We start from the raw sequence: 15278 nt of genomic DNA, 5'->3' as shown, positions 1-15278 counted from the left end.
CCTGGACCCACTGGTGGATACCCTGGGTCAGTCCACCTTAACCCACCATTGGACATGCACATTCAGACTGCCCAAGCAGAACATACAGTACATATTTATACAGTGGGTACGGAAAGCATTCAGACCCTTTTTTTCACTCTTTGTTTCATTGCAGCCATATGGTAAATTCAGAAAAGTTCATTTTTTCTCATTAATGTACACTCTGCACCCCATCTTGACTGAAAAAAAAAAACAGAAATGTAGATATTTTTCCAAATTAATTAAAAAACAAAAACTGAAATATCACATGGTCATAAGTAGACCCTTTGCTCAAACACTCCTATTTAGGTCACATGTTGTCCATTTCCTTGTAATTCTCTTTGAGATGGTTCTACTCCTTCCTTGGAGTCCAGCTGTGTTAAACTGATAGTACTTGATTTTTAAAGGCACACAGCTGTCTATACAGGACCTCACAGCTCACAGTGCATGTCAGAACAAATGAGAATCATGAGGTCAAAAGAACTTCAGGCTGGGGGTAGCAGAGCACCCTTCGTGGAACCCTGCTTCGTAACACGAGATGTGCTGGGAGGTGGGTGGAGTTAGTATAAAAGAGGGGGAAAGTAGAGAACGGTAGGTCAGTCTGACGGGAGGACAGGCGAGAGAAGATCAGTTCTGAAGTTAGTTTTGAGTTCAGTTTGAGTTCGGTTTAGAAAGAGTGCTGCAGCTGCTCCTGATGTGTTTTCTGGGGATCGGTCTAAATTTCTGAATTTTAAGAATAATTGTAAATTATTTCTTGCCTTGAAGCCTAACTCATCGGGGAGCTCTGCGCAGCAGGTTAAAATTGTGATCTCCTTGCTACGCGGCGATCCCCAAGATTGGGCTTTTTCTCTGACACCTCAAAATCCTATTCTGACTAATGTGGATGCATTTTTTCAAGCCTTGGGGTTGTTGTATGATGAACCTAATGCTGTTGATCAAGCTGAGAGAACCCTGTTGGCATTAAACCAGGGTCTGGATTCTGCAGAGTTATACTGTCAAAAATTCCGAAAGTGGGCCGTCCTTACTGCATGGAATGATAGTGCTTTGGCAGCTCTCTTTCGGAAGGGTTTATCAGAGACCGTAAAAGATGTTATGGTGGGATTTCCTGTTCCCTCTGGTCTGGATGATTCCATGTCATTAGCCATTCAAGTTGATCGGCGTTTACGTGAACGTAAAACTACATGGGAGGCGCTTCCACCTTTTGAACAAACGTCTGAACCTAAGAAATGTGATGGGGTTTTGTCTAGGGCGCAACGTCAGGAGTTTAGAAGGTGTAATAAGCTGTGTTTTTTCTGTGGAGATGCCTCTCATACTATTTCTGTCTGCCCTAAACGAGAGAAACGTTTTGCACACACATTTGCTGTGGGCAGTGTAGAACCTAAGTTCCTTTTGGCAATTACTCTGATCTGCTCCTTATCCACGTTTTCCACTAAGGCTTTTGTGGATTCAGGAGCAGCGTTGAATCTGATGGATTTGGACTTTGCTAAACGTTGTGGTTTTTCCATGACGCCTCTGCGGACGCCTATTCCTTTGAGGGGTATTGATGTTACTCCTTTGGCGGAGAATAAACCTCAGTTTTGGACCCAGATGATAATGCGAGTTACCCCAGACCACCAAGAAAATTGTAAATTTTTGGTGCTGCATAATTTGCATGATACTATTGTTCTGGGTTTTCCCTGGTTACAAACTCATAATCCAGTTTTGGATTGGAAATCTGGGTCTGTGGTGAGTTGGGGTTGTCAGTGTGTTCTTAGGGACGCTCCTGTTTTCTCCACCTCTCCTCAGTCTCATGATATTCCTGATTATCTGGCCGATTTTTCTGACGTATTTAGTGAGAGTAAATCTGCATCTTTGCCTCCTCATAGGAGTTATGACTGTGCAATTGAGTTGATGCCTGGGTGTAAATTTCCCAAGGGTCGGCTTTTCAACTTATCAGTACCCGAACATGATGCTATGCGATCCTATATTAAGGAGTCATTGGAGAAGGGTCATATTAGACCATCCTCGTCACCTTTAGGTGCTGGGGGTTTTTTTGTGGCCAAGAAAGATGGTTCATTAAGACCGTGTATTGATTATCGTTCCCTTAACAAGATGACGGTTAAATATCAGTACCCGTTACCTCTGATGTCTGATTTATTCTCCAGAGTTAAGAGTGCCTGCTGGTTTACTAAGCTTGACCTCAGGGGGCGTATAATCTTATTCGCATCAAGCACGGGGATGAATGGAAGACGGCGTTTAATACTCCAGAGGGACATTTTGAGTACCTGGTGATGCCTTTTGGGCTCACTAATGCCCCTTCTGTCTTCCAGGCCTTTATGAATGATATTTTCAGTGACTTTGTGGATAAGTTTTTGATCATCTATCTGGATGATATTTTGATCTTTTCTAGTGATTGGGATTCTCATGTGGAACACGTCCGGACTGTGTTTCGGATTTTGAGGGAGAATTCCCTGTTTGCTAAGGGATCAAAATGCCTCTTTGGTGTACAGAGGATTTCATTTTTGGGATTTATCTTGTCTCCATCGACTACTGAAATGGACCCGGCCAAGGTACAGGCCATTTATGATTGGGTTCAGCCTACTTCTTTGAAGGCCCTCCAGAAGTTTTTGGGCTTTGCTAATTTCTATCGTAAATTTTTAGGTAATTTTTCTGGTATTGTCAAACCACTGACTGATCTGACCAAGAAGGGCACTGATGTGCTGAATTGGTCTCCTGAGGCTGTCTCAGCATTTCAGGAGCTTAAGCGGAGATTTACTTCAGCTCCGGTTTTACGGCAACCTGATGTCTCACTTCCATTTCAGGTGGAGGTAGATGCTTCTGAGATCAGTGCAGGAGCTGTTTTGTCCCAAAAAGACCCTGTGACTTCTAAGATGAATCCCTGTGCCTTCTTTTCTCGAAAGTTCTCCCCATCTGAACGCAACTATGACGTGGGGAATCGGGAATTTTTGGCCATGAAATGGGCATTTGAGGAGTGGAGACATTGGTTGGAGGGAGCTAGACATCAAGTTGTGGTCCTCACCGATCACAAAAATTTGATTTATCTGGAGTCGGCCAAACGCTTGAATCCTAGACAGGCTAGATGGGCCTTGTTTTTCACGCGTTTTAATTTTGTGGTCTCTTTTCTTCCGGGCACTAAGAATGTTAAGGCAGACGCCCTTTCTAGGAGTTTCTTTGCCGATTCTCTTAATGTGACCGAGCCTACTACTATCCTAGGTGAGGGGGTAGTTCTTTCTGCCATTTCGCCCGATTTGAGACGCGCCCTGGAGGAATTTCAGGAGGATAAACCTGAGCGTTGCCCTATGGGAAAATTGTATGTTCCTGACCAGTAGAGAAAGAGAGTGATGTCTGAAATTCATTGCTCCTCATTGGCTGGTCATCCAGGTATTTTTGGTACCAGAGATTTGGTGAGTCGGTCCTTTTGGTGGCCCGCCTTATCTCGTGATGTCAGGAATTTTGTACAGTCCTGTGGGACTTGTTCTCGGTCTATACCCTGTTCTCGTTCTAGTGGGTTGCTGATGCCCCTGTCGGTGCCCAAGAGGCCATGGACCCATATCTCAATGGATTTTATTTCTGATCTTCCTGTCTCTCAGAATGACTGTTTTCTGGGTGATTTGTGATAGATTTTCGAAGATGGTCCATCTTGTACCACTCCCAAAGTTGCCATCTTCCGCTGAGTTGGTGCCCTTGTTTTAAAACAGGTGGTTCAGTTACATGGGATTCCTGAGAACATTGTGTCAGACAGAGGAGTTCAGTTTGTTTCCAGATTCTGGAAAGCTTTTTGTTCCAGTCTGGGAATTCAGTTATCCTTCTCCTCCGCGTTTCATCCACAGACCAATGGACAGACTGAGAGAACTGTCATGGTTAGGACATGGTTAATGTCCTGTTCTGACAGGGTTAACATTGCCGGCCTCTCTTTGGATCTGGGAGGGGTATTTATGCTCACTCCATACTGGCATTCTCTGTCAGTTATACTGCTATTCTGGTGTGTCTGACCCCTGGTGTGTGTGTACTCTGCATTGTTTGTTTGCTTCCCGTGTATGACCCGGCTTGTTCCTTCACTCTGTACTCCGTCTCTCGTTTTTGGTACCATTGTCTTTTCTGGTTCTGACCTCCTGGCTTGGCTATCGTTACTCCGTTACAGTTTACCCCTATTGTACCGTCTAATACCTGTTCTGGTTTTCTGATCTATTGCTACGTCCTGACTATTCTTTCTGTCTAAGCCCTTTGGTACTGTCCTGCTATCTCGTGCTTTGACCCGGCTTGATCTGGTGTCTGTCTCTGTCTATGCTCCTTGGTAACATTGTCCTGTAGTTACCCCTCTAGGAGTTTCCCTGCAGCTCCTAGCTCTGTGGAGCTTAGGCCACGCCCCCAGCAGTCATGTGATTCAGGTCCTGGAGCATGCATTGTCACCACTGCTGCTCGCTCCGCAGGTATCTTTGTGAACAGTCTTTGTACTCAGGACATGCGCCCTGGCTCAGTGAGCAAGTGCAGGGCGGTGTTCCTGACAAGAACAAACCAGACCTTGGAGTCTTATTTAAGATGTTTTATATCTGCTGATCAGGATGATTGTGTCTCATTTTTGCTCCTGGCCGAATTCGCGCTGAACAATAGAGCTAGTTCTGCCACCTTGATGTCACCCTTTTTCTGTAATTTTGGGTTTCATCCTCGATTCTCTTCAGGGCAAGTGGAATCTTCGTCCTGCCCAGGTGTGGACACTGTGGTTGAGAGAATGCAGCAGATATGGGACCAAGTGGTGGATAAGTTGTCACTCTCTCAGGAAAAGGCCCAGCGATTTTCCAACCGACATAGGACCATTGGTCCCCGGTTTAGAGTGGGTGATATGGTTTGGTTGTCATCTAGGAATATTCCTATGAAGGTTGCATCTCCAAAATTTAAGCCAAGATTTATTGGACCTTATAAGATTTTGGAGATTCTTAATCCTGTTTCTTTTCGATTGGCTCTTCCAGTTACGTTCAAGATCCATAACGTATTTCACAAATCTCTGTTGAAGAGGTTTGTTGAGCCAGTGGTTCCTATGGCAGCACCTCCTGACCCTGTGTTGGTTGAAGGCAATGTGGACTATGAGGTAGAGAAAATATTGGATTCTTGTTTGGTTAGACGGAGACTCCAGTATTTGGTCAAATGGAAGGGTTATGGCCAGGAGGATAATTCTTGGGTCTCTGCCTCTGATATTCATGCCAATAGATTGGTTCATGCTTTTCACCGGGCCCATCCTGATCGGCCTGGTGGCGTGGATGAGGGTTCGGTGACCCCTCCTCGGGGGGGTACTGTTGTGAGTTCATTTTCTGGTTCACCAGTTGTGAGTTCTCCTTCTAGGCTCCCTCTGGTGTTAACAGGAAGTAGTGAGGCTGATTTAATCAGTAGAGATCTGCCACCTGATAATGAGGATGACGATTGGACCCCAGGAATCTCAGATTGGATTTAAGACAGCCGACGCCCTACTCTGGTGCTGGTGATTCCTTCTGCTTGTCAGGGCTTGGATCTCAGCTCTGCTCCAGTCAGCTCAAGCTAAGTTCTCTGCTAATGTTCACACTTGATGTTGTTCTATTCAGTTTTTTGTGTGGTCAGCCAGCTCCGGCTTGGGCTGTGCTGAATTTCCACTCTTATTTATCTGTATTTGCCAATTTGCTTTTTGTCCCTTATTAGATTGGCCTCTTTTTGCTCTGTCTCAGAATATTTCAGAGTGCTGATATAGTGGGAGAAGTCTAGTGACTTCAGGGTTAATTTTGCTATCAGAAGTGTTGGACATTATTTTGTAGGGTTTTGGGCAGATTGCAGACAGTGTCTTTCCTTTCCTATCCTCTCTAGTTAGTTTGGGCCCCATCGTTTGCTCAGCCTATTTTCCTACCTTTGTTTGTGTTTTCATCTTGTTTCACCGTCAATACATGTGTGGGGGCTGTCTATTCCTTTGGGGTCTGCTCTGGGGCAGTTAGTTTTCCCTTTTCTTGCTTTAGGCTTATTTAGTCCTCCTGCCGTGATGAGGCGTCTAGGTTCATCGTAGGCACGCTCCACGGCTGCTGCTAGATGTGTGGTAGGATCAGGGATCTGCAATCTGCATAGTTACTAACCTCTCTGGTTTTTCTGGGCTTAGCATGTTTAGGTTTTTTCCTCCTCGGTGACCCATTCATAACACCTTTCCACACTCCAACACCTGCATCCCACACACAGGATAGTTCAGTAGGTCCACCTAGCAGCTTCAGGCTGGGGGTAGCAGAGAACCCTTCGTGGAACCCTGCTTCGTAACACGAGATGTGCTGGGAGGTGGGTGGAGTTAGTATAAAAGAGGGGGAAAGTAGAGAATGGTAGTTCAGTCTGACGGGAGGTCAGGCGAGAGAAGTTCAGTTCTGAAGTTAGTTTTGAGTTCAGTTTGAGTTCAGTTTAGAAAGAGTGCTGCAGCTGCCTCAGTGATCTGAGCCAGCTGGCACGGGAAAGAGAAGAGAAGGAGAAGGACGAAGACCTGCAACCTCAGCTTCCATAAGAGAGAGAAGGAACAGCACGGAACGAAGGAGTAGGAGAACCTAGAGGAGTTGTGGGTTGGAAGAGGAACCCTGCCTATAGGTTCTCAGCGCAAGGCCGGGGCCCAGTCCCCGAGGTTGTATGGACACTTATGGTTCTGCAGCAGACATCGGTGGAGTAGTTGGCTGTAAATGCACTACTCCCATCAAAGACTTGGGACACAACAGCAACTGGATAGAGAGCCAGGACTTCTGAGAAGGGAGTCCCCCATAGAGGCTACAGCTGTCTGTCATACAAGCAAGGTTCTAGGAATATCTGACAGGAGGAATTCCAGAGAACTACGGTACTGGAGTTCTTCACACTAAAAGGCGCAATAGAGGAGTCGTTCAGGAAAGGCACATGTTGGCGGAGTGTTGGAGAGGAGAACACTGACTTGCTCGGAAGGTTGATTGAGTCTCTACCCCGGAGGACACGGCACGGAGGCAGGCACCAGTGAGTACCATGAACTGTGAGTAAAGCTTTGAAACTGCAAGCCCTGGTGTCCTCCATTCATTCGCCGTCAACACCTTCAGCACCGCTACATCTGGGTACCAGCATCTATACCTTTCTGCGCCTCTCCTCATCTATTGCACCTACACTGCCCTGGGACTACAGCTCCACCTGTGGGGAGCTATACCATCTTTGCTGCACCACACCATCAGTCCCAGCGGATCTACATGCAGCGTTGGCTTACCATCTCCCTTGCCAAACACCACGGGTGGCGTCACAAACTATTCAAATAAACTTTAACACCATTAACATCACCGCCATTGATATTGGGCGCCAAGGGCCACGGACCGGGTCACTGCTGCTGTGACACCTTCCCCCTGGCACCGGCCCGGTACTGGGTACCCCACTGCCCTGGGTGTGGAGGGCGACCCATAGGGGGCATTATTATGTATGAGTTTTGGGGTCATCATTCTGCATGAAAGGGAGTTATGAGGTCATTGTTCTGTTTGTAGAGGAATTTGGAGCTAATATAGTGTGTATAGATGATTTATGGGCTATCATACTGTATGTAGGGGAGTTGTGAGTCAATTTTACTGTATGTAGGGAGCTGTTGAAGGAATTATACTGTATATAAGGGGCTGTTGTGACATCATACTGTATATAGGGGTTGTGGGAACATGATTCTGTGTATAGAGGAGCTGTGGGGTTATTTCACTGTATATAGGGGGCTATGTGGCTATCATATTGTATATAGGGTGCAATAGTTCCATCATTCTGTATGTAGGGGAGCTGTCGGGCCATCATACTGCATGTAGAGTGTAACACTTGTGGATTGTGGACCCACTGCTCCATTGAACGGCCTTACCCTGATGGGGCATAACTAAGCAGCTACCTGGTTTTCAATGGAACCTCTGATAGAGAGGTCAGGCTTATGCGGCAATTAGCTGACAGGTACCACTCTAGGGCAGTGTCCTTAACAGTAGCAGTTGACCACAAGGGTCAGAGACGTTGGTTCGGATAGAATGTTTAAGACAGGATAGGACAGCCAGTGGTGAGGGTTCAGAATGTGCAACTCTGGATAGAGGACAGGACAGTCCCTGGTACTTGTACAGACTGTGCAGTTCTGGGTAGCAGACAAGACAGCCAATGGTAAAGACTGTGTGGCTCTGGATAGCATGTAGGATAGCCAGTGATACTGGTACAGACTATGCAGCTCTGGTTAGCAGTCTGGATGATCACTGAAACTCAATGGACTGCGTGGCTCTGGATATTAGATAGGTCAGGAATGGAAGCAGATTACAGGTTTAGAAAACACAGAATCCAAATCAGACAAGGCAACCTAAAAACTGACAGGCAAGTAACAAACTAACACAAATGTTGCTTAGGCACCTCCTAACAGGTGGAGGTGCTTTAAGTAGTAAGTATCTCACAGATATTGGCTGGGGACACATTAGGAGACTGTGCACTGTCTCTTTAAGAGAGAGGGAGCTTGTGCGCTCTCGTCCGCTGCCAAGAGACCTGCTTGGCATGCACAGGCCCTGGGGGTGGGAGATTAGACAGGAGATGTGAACGGGTGGCCGGCCGGTGAGTCAGTGTCCCTGGTGGGTGGAGGGAGCAAAGACACGCAAAGACACCAATGCTACAGTAAGCCCTCCTTTTCGCCCACTCTTCTTTAAACCAGCAAGGAATCTCTTCATCAGAAGAGGGGCATGAATATTTTCTTTAGGTTCCCACGATATCTCCTCGGTACTGAACCCCTTCAAATTCACTAGAAAAATGTTTTTTTGCTCTTACCCTTCTAGTGGACAAGACGCCCTCTACCTCGAAGACATTCTCAGAGCTCACGAGTGCAAGAGTGGAACCCAGATCCTCAAAGAAAGCACTTAAAATGACTGGCTTGAGGAGATATACGAGGGGCGATCCAAAAGTAATGATAATCAATAATAAACACAATGAATATAGTAAAAAAAAATTTTTATTTTTCTACATAATCTCCTAACAAGTCTATACATTTAGTCCATCTCTTTTCTAAACTTAGAATTCCCTTCGAAAAAAATTCTTGATCTTGACCCTCAAAAAACTCCCCAACAGCGGTTATCACGTCGCTATTGACGTCAAATTTCTTGCCCCGGAGGTGTTCCTTGAGCCGAGGAAAGAGAAAGAAGTCACTGGGGGCTAGATCTGGCGAATAGGGGGGGTGTTCCACCAGTTCAAAACCCGCTTCTTGAATGGTAGCCATGGCAACTGCAGCTTTGTGAGCCGGTGCGTTATCTTGGTGAAACAGCACTCCAGCCCGCAGTTTGCCGCGCCTTTTCTCCTTGATAGCCTCCCGCAATCTTCTTATTTGTTCTGCGTAGTAGGAGCCCGTAATAGTGACTCCCTTCTCCAAATAGTCCACCATAATAATTCCTTCAGCGTCCCAAAAAACGGACGCCATATCCTTCCCTGCTGAGCTTGACACTTTGAATTTCTTCGGCGTCGGTTCGTCGGCTCGTTTCCATGTCATCGATTGTTGTTTAGTCTTGGGATCAAAGTGGTGGATCCAGGTCTCATCCATGGCCAAAAAACGTGACAAAAAATTCTCCTTGTCTGCTTGGAACTTTTCGAGATTTGCTATTGAAATGTCAACTCGTTTCTTCTTTTGCTCGTCGGTTAACATTTTTGGCACCCAACGCACAGAGACCTTTCTCATATGCAATTCTTTTGCAAGGATTCTTTGAATACTGCCATATGAGATCCCTGTGACCTCAGCTACATGCCTGATAGTCATTCTTCGATCTGCCGACACAACTTCTTCACCTTTTTTCACGTTTTCTTCATTGAGGGACGTGGATGGGCGTCCTTCGCGATGTTCATCTTCCGTCGATGTTCTTCCCAGCTTAAATTCCTTGGCCCAGCGTGCAACTGTGGAATATGGAGGAGAAGAGTCCCCCAATGTTTCCACCAAGTCGCTGTGTATGTCTTTGGTAGACTTTTTTTTTCAAGCAGAGGTATTTGATGACAGCTCTGAGCTCGTTTTTTTCCATTTTGATGTTCACTCCTTGGCAGTTCATATTCAAATGAATGTAGCTCCCGGGAATCGTGGCCTATTTAAGTGATTTTTTTTTCCTGGACTAGTGGGTACCTAAGAGAGAAGAAAACATTTTATTTTAATTTCTGTGTGCAATAGAAATAACCGATTATCATTACTTTTGGATCGCCCCTCGTACATGGAAGGAGATAGGCACGCAAAATAAAGCTGGAAGGTTCAACTTGTGGGATACCGTGTTGATCTCTTTGAGGACCTCGTAAGGACTGATAAAGTGGGGATCCAACTTATAAGATGGAATCTTCAGGTGGATGTATTTTGAAGAAAGCCGTACTTTATCTCCTGGCTGAAAGGTTGGTGGATTCAGGCATTTCTTGTCAGCATGCCTTTTCATCCTTTCATAGGACCTCTTCAGAGTGGCTTTGGTATCCCTCCAAATCTTGGAGAATTGTTCGGTGACGGAATTGACCCAGTCATCGTGGTGCACATTAGTGAAATATCACAGAAAGTTTGACAGAATCTAGTTAATTCTCTTCACCTGACCGTTGGACTGAGGATGGCATGCAGATGAGAAGTCCAAGACCACATTCAACAGTTTACAAGTAGCTCTCCAGAACCTAGACATAAACTGGACACCCCTGTCGGAGACAGTGTGGAGAGGAAACCCATGAAGGCGGAAGATGTGCTGTATAGATTTTTCTACTGCAGCAGGTGGGAGACCAGGTAATGCAGTGAAGTCAGCCATCTTCAAGAAGTGTTTCTCTACGACCCAGATGACAGAGCAGCCAGAAGATACAGGAAGATCCATAATAAAGTCCATTGTGATGTGATACCAGGAACAGAGAGTGGTAGAAGACACACAGACGGGAGATGCTTAGGGGTTTTCTTTCAGGCACAGGAAGGACAGGCAGAAACATACTCCAGAATATCGTAGGTCACCAATAATGAGTTGCTTTGACTTCTTCTGCCCAGCCAACTTAGAGAAGTTCTCCCACTGCAGAACTCATTTCTTATCAGCTTCTGTCACTGAAATCTTCCTGGGGGGGGGGGGGGGAATCTGAGACAAGTTCACAGGAGTCACAGTCATCATTCTAGAAGGTTCAATAATATGCTGTGATTCCTCCTATTGATGGGGGGGTAGAAAATACCTAGAGAGTGCGTCTGCTTTGACGGTTTTATCAGTTGGATGAAATCAAAGTGGGCAGAGAACAGTGATCACCTAGCTTGGTGAGGATTCAGCCTTTGCGCAGACTATATGTAGGCCAGGTTGTTCTTCTGGTCGGTATATATAAGACAATCTGGTGAACTACTCCTTCGAGTAAATATCGCCATTCCTCTACGGCATTTTGATTGCTAACAATTCTTGTTCTCCAATCGAGTAGTTTCTTTCAGGGGTGGAGAAAATCTTGGAGAAGAAACCGCAGGTTACCATACGACCAGAGGAAGACTTTTGTGTGAGAACCGCCCTTGCTCCACACAATGAAGCATACTCCTCCAGGAAGTATTGTTTATTTATTTCAGGTCTGTGAAGCAAAAGAGAAGAGAAGGGCATTTTCAGGGAGATAAATGCCTCCTCAGCCCCTTGAGTTCAGACCTTGGGATTGGCACCCTTGCGGATCATTGCACTGATGGGAGCAGTCCAGGACGAGAAATGAGGAATAAACTGGCGGTAGTAGTTGGTGAATCCCAACAGCCATTGGATTTCCTTAATGCCAGTTGGACATAGCCATTTAAGGATTGAGGACACCTCAGAATCGATCTTCAAGCCCGTGGCAGAAATTATATAACCTAAGAAAGGTAGGGTGGCCTGTTCAAAGACACATTTCTCAAAATTGGCATACAGCCGATTCTTCCTAAGTCTCTGCAAGACCTGGTGGATGTTTCTTCTATGAGAGGGAAAATCTGAAGTGAAGACCAGGATATCATCCAGATAAACCACCAGAGACGAGTAGAGGAGATCTCTGGAGATGTTGTTTCTGAACTCTTGGAAGACAGCTGTTGCATTACTGAGCCTAAACAGCATAACAAAGTATTCATAGTGTCCATCTCGGATGTTGAAAGCAGTCTTTCATTCATCTCCTTGATGTATGAAGATCAGATTATATGCTTCTCTCAGATTAAGCTTGGTGAAAATCTTGGCACCTCTAAGGCGATCAAACAATTCCGGAATCAGCGGCAGCAGATACTTGTTTTTGATTGTGATCTGGTTCAGACCCCTTTAATTGATACAAGGCCGAAGAGTTTCATCCTTCTTCTTGACAAAGAAGGATGGAACCTTTACAAGAGGACCTAACAAACTAGCACACGTTAGTTAATATTAGTGCATGGCGTGCATGGGGCCTGGGGCACGGGAGCAGAGACAGGAAACAAAAAAGGGCTGCCGTGGCGGTGAGTCGGCATCCCTGCCGGTGGGAAGGAGCAGTGACATGCTACATAGAGGAGTTGTGGACCCATCTTACTGTATGTAGAGGAGCTGTGGGGCCACCTTATTGTATACGGTGAGTTATAGGGAAATCCTACTGTGCATAAAGGAGCCATGGGGTCTTGATACTGTATAAAGCGGGCTGTAGCATTACAGTACATTAAGCATTGCAATGCGCCACCATTTACTGGTATGACACAGAGTGAACGTTGGCTACACGACCTCTGCTGTGCCATGTAACTCCATTATAAAATTAACAATGTGGCCTGTGCCCTAACAGGAGTGGCCCAAGACCCATTTTAGTTTGAGACCCCTGCTGCAGATGATGGCATAAGAGAGCAGAATGGGGACCAAGATTATCTACATCTGCAAATCAGATGTAGCAGGGAAATGGACCCGAAAAATGTTTGTGGTGTCCTTATCTACAAACTGAAGGTGACATAAATCTGCGCTCTGTATTTGAAAGTAGACGTACAAGTTCTCAGGTGTGACAGAAGCATAATGATTTTTTTTTTTCCAAGGGCCAGGTCTCCACTTATTGAAGGTGCTTCTGTGTGATTTCTTACTGTGCTATTCAGACTCCAAATTGAAAAGCTATTACACATATATTGAACTGGGAGAAATTGGTAGGCCGACTATTACACGACTGAGTGCTCTGAGCTTATTGAGGCTGTATAGTTTATTTGGATAAGTGAATTTATGCTTTTCTGGATGATGTCCCTGTAATATTTAGCCACCCGAGATCATAGGAATATTTTTGCTAACCTTGAGAAAAAATGCTTCTGGGATCAAGGCAGAAAACCACAAAAACTTCAGTTTTTGTCAGGCAACAATCCGAAACTTAAGGTCAATTTCAGGCTGTTATTGATTGTAAAAGGGACACCCCTGGAAAAACACATTTATTGAGGTTTGTCTAGAGTAGGTCTTGTGAGTGTGATGCATGTGTGCAGTATAGCTGGGCAGTGACATAGCCTTGATGGGGCAACAGGAGCAGTTGCACTGTTGCCAAAGTCTATGGAAATGCAAAATTCTACTCCCTATTGTGTCGCCCCCCCAATGTCAAATGATCAGTGCCTGCAATTACCGCTTCTGGGAGTGGTGCATTAAATGTCATTAACTGCCCAGCGATGCCCATGCAGAGGGCTGCAGTCAAGATGAACGTTTTCATCTTGGTTGCTGCCTATGCATAGCGCAGCAGCGGATGACAAACTCATCTCGACTGCTGCCCTCTTCATAAAAAGCGACCGAGATGACAGAAGATGAGCAGCTAACAAAAGGAGACCGTTTGAATCATACTGGACATGATTCATCACTTGGAGCTCCATACCTTTTGACACTTTTTCTAATTCTAACTAGGATTAGGGTCTAGGTCTAGGGCTAGGGTTTGACTTAGGGCTAGGCTTACAGTTAGGGCTAGGGTTAGGATTGCTAATCGGTTTATGGGTGCAATAGTTGCAAAATACTGGCCTTGCCCCAGGTGCAGGCAACCCACGCCATGCCACTGTGCCAGGGAGAATCCTTGTGTCATGTATCGCTATTACTAAAATAATTAGATTATTTAGATTAAAATCTGTGAATTTTTTAGGTGTGTCCATCTGATTTCTTGGGTTCTCTCAGGTTTACCTAGCGATAGAGGACTCAACATGTCTTCAATTCACGCTTTCCTGCTACCGTCGTTCTGTCATCTTCAACTGCTTTTTTCCACACTCATGCTCTTCCCAAATCTATCACCCCAGCCAATGACCTTTTGTGCTAAATTTCTTAGTCTCCTCTTCCATTGCTCTTTGCCTGAGCAATAAGTTTCTTCACATTCTTGATTCAGAAAGGTTTGGTAACATGGTGTGGGGCAATAGTTGTGTGCAAGGTACTCTTCTTTTTTGCCCCAACAGGATGTTACATGAATGTGGGGGTCCTGGCTGGGGATGTGAACTTGTGCTGTGAGGGCATTACGCCCATTCAGTAAAAACTTTTTACTAGACATGAACCTGAGGAGCGTTATATATAACTAGCTGAAGAGCCCGGCGTTGCCTGGGCATAGTAACTAACTGTGGTTAGTTATAACAAATTATAATGATTATATTGCACATAAAAACATTTCACATCATATATTCAACACAAATTAACTAAACCATTACCCAAGTATTGATAGTGTTTTATTTTCAACTCATTCAAGAGCTTTTTGATAAACAACATTTTTGGTTTTTCCTTTCGGTGCAAAGATGAACAGATTTTTGGCAGTTCCAACTCTTGAACAGATCACGTAAAGTTGACCATGAGAAAAGCATGGAGATTGCAAATCGATCCCTACTACTTTCAAGGACTGTCCCTGAGCATTGTTAATGGACATTGCAAATAGCAGTTGAAAAGGAAACAAATCAGATGGAATGAGTGGAATTATTGGAATGAAAATGTCCTCTCCTTTGGCACATCCTGTTTCTGAGCCGTGTATATAACCCTATCCTGTGTGATAATGTCTACTGAGCTGCGTACCTAATCCTCTTCTGTGTGATACTGACTGCTGAGCCGTGTATCTAATCCTCTCCTGTGTGATACTGACTTCTGAGCCATGTATCTAATCCCATCATGTGTGATACTGACTGCAGAGCAGTGTATCTAATGCTATCCTGTGTGATACCATCTGCTGAGCTGTGTATCTAACCCTATCCTGTTTGATACTGACTGCTGACCCGTGTATCTAATCCTATCATGTGTGTTGCTGACTGGTCAGCCGTGTATCTAATCCTCTCCTGTGAGATACTGACTGCTGATCCGTGCATTTAATCCTATCCTGTGTGATACTGACTGCTGAGCCGTGTACCTAATCCTATCATGTGTGTTACTGAC

The sequence above is a fragment of the Dendrobates tinctorius genome, unplaced genomic scaffold (assembly GCF_039654945.1).
Source record: "Dendrobates tinctorius isolate UK_male_01 unplaced genomic scaffold, ASM3965494v1 ptg000021l, whole genome shotgun sequence".
NCBI lineage: Eukaryota > Metazoa > Chordata > Amphibia > Anura > Dendrobatidae > Dendrobates > Dendrobates tinctorius.
Note: the sequence above shows the minus strand (reverse complement) of the source record.